Source organism: Vespa mandarinia, chromosome 21 (genome assembly GCF_050613455.1).
Source record: "Vespa mandarinia isolate Hongniang chromosome 21, ASM5061345v1, whole genome shotgun sequence".
In the NCBI taxonomy this organism is placed as follows: Eukaryota; Metazoa; Arthropoda; class Insecta; order Hymenoptera; family Vespidae; genus Vespa; species Vespa mandarinia.
The window spans coordinates 935,001-937,500 of NC_140830.1; the positions used below are offsets into that span (position 1 = coordinate 935,001).

The 2,500-nt window shown below is 29.2% G+C and overlaps 1 protein-coding gene across 2 annotated transcripts in view; it reads right to left on the reverse strand.

Moving 5' to 3' along the window:
- Positions 1–2,500, reverse strand: part of LOC146872311 (uncharacterized) — a 7,925-nt gene that overhangs the window by 5,028 nt on the left and 397 nt on the right. The gene's annotated exons all lie outside the window — the stretch shown is intronic.

Sequence of the window (2,500 nt, forward strand, 5' to 3'; positions counted from 1 at the left end):
GTCTACTAAATTATTATTGGAATTGTAATTTAAAAGATAATACTATACAATGGACCGACCAATTTCCAAAATACTCACGTTAGCGTAGTAGATATATACCGTTGGTACAAGTGAACAGTCATACTTTACTTTTACGTGCGCTTAATTTAATCTTGCGACAGAAGCGCTTTACTATATTAGCAGAGGTGTGCTTCTGAACTTGCCTGAGCGTAGCAGCAGCAGTAATCCCTACAACAAAAGAATACATCCAGAACCCCGAGGAGATACTCACCGAACCGAGATCCCGCAACCTTTCACTTCGACGATCTCTTTAATATCTTAGTCTAAAGTGCGCTGAACGATATAGAGGATAGTCCTTCCGATTTCGCCGATCAATCTTCGCTTTTCTTAAAATTGTAAAAAACGTATGTGGAAAATTCGAATTAGAAGAAATCGATTTTTTTTTCTTTTCTTTTCTTTTCTTTTCTTTTCTTTTCTTTTCTTTTTTTTTTTGAGAATTGTGGGACGTTGATATAGATGTCGGAGAAGAAAGAAGAAGATGGATTCACAAGCTAGGAAAATATTTATACATATGTGTATATACATATATATATATGTATGTATGTATATATATATATATATATATATATATATATATATATATATATATACAAGAATGTTCAAAAAGCATGAGACTAAACATTATACTACGTATTATTGAGGTCAAATGGATGAAAGAAAGTTCATACAAATTTATGTCTGAAAATATTTTATTGAAAAGATATATGCTTTTAAAGATATGTATGATTTATTTCCATTCGTCGAATTAATGATTGGCCAATAGTCAACTTGACCTTTTAGATCATTTGACATTAACGCCTTTGAACTTCTATTTATGGGATCACGCAAAAAAGTTGGTTTCGATAGAAACAAAAATACGACAGAAGACAAAAGATGAACTTTGGGAATGTATTCTAAATCCATTTATTATTATTTCGAATATAGCTGTAATGTTTGAATATTTGAATTCGGCAAATCGATGAATGAAAGTGTGCATTCTTGCAGGAAGGAGGAATTTTCGAACGTTTCTTATAATTTTCAAAATAAATCATATATATCTTTAAGAAGCATATAACATCTTTTTCAATGAAGCATTTTCTGGAAATAAATTTATATAAAGTTTTTTCATTTACTCTTGATCTCTCAGTAATATGTAGTATATGCTTGGTTCCTTGTTTTCTGGACACCCTGCATATACATATATATATATTACGAACTCAGACTTCGCGACGTGCAATTTCTTCTCATCGTAAAATTCTGTTTGAGATAAAATTAGAAGGAGGAGAAAAAACAAAACGAAAATATCAAAAAAAAAAAAAAAAAAAAAATAGAAGAAACAAAAATCTTTCATAAGCGTTAAAATCTTTATCATCGTGTTCTTATCATTAATAAAAATTCGCATGGAATACAATTTTTTTTAATTATTATTCTTTTTTCTTTTCAAGGATCGAGGCAAACGCATTCTCGAAATATCGTTCGCATAGGGATGCACGACGATCGATCGATTAATTTCAAAACGATTATATAAAACATTAAAGGGGTATAATCGATCGCGAGAGAAGGTCAAAGAAAATCAAGCTTGCAAGCAGGGTCATGCTAATATATCATAAAGCTGGTGGTGATTTTCGTATAGCAAAAACGTGCAATAATATATAATAATAGAAACGCATTCACAAAATACACACTTTAAGCAGTGCTAAATCGCTACAATAGGCACCGCCTAATTATTTCTCCAATTAAATATCGTTCATCTCATGAAACTAAAAGAAAGAAAACGACTAACTTTTTTTTTTTGGGCGGTGGGGGGGGGGTTGGAGGGTAGGTTCGAGGGTCACTAATAATAATTATTATTAGAAACGTGCATTACGAAGTTTTATGTGCATGGAGTAAAAAAAAAAAAAAAAAAAAAAAGAAGAGGGGCTGGAATTTTTCTATTATACTTTTGTGCAATTTTTTCCCAAACGCTTTTGTTTTTTTCTTTTTTTTTTCTTTTTAGTTACCGCCAAAAAAATATTCACATTTCTTTTATTTGATTATTAATATTATTATTATTATTATTATTATTATTATTATTATTATTATTATTATTACTATTATTATTATTATTATTATTAATATTATTATTATTATTAAATCTTTCATCTCGTTGTAAAATTATTTCTTATGAAAATAAATACATCGGGAGATTTAGAAGTTCTTAGGAGATTTTAGGTGATTAGGATAAAGGATTTTCATGGAATTTTTTGTGATATCACGTAGAATCGATCGAACACGATTATAACTATATAACATCTTTTTTTTCTTTTAAGATAAATAAACGATATTAAAAATCATAAAAAAGAGAATCGAATCGTCCTTCGCGTTATTCGAGTCGTTTAAAAGGCAGCGGTCGAAACGTGTTCAGATATGTTCGGATACGTTTTATCGAAAGCGTTCTTTATTAAAAAGAAACAAATAAAAA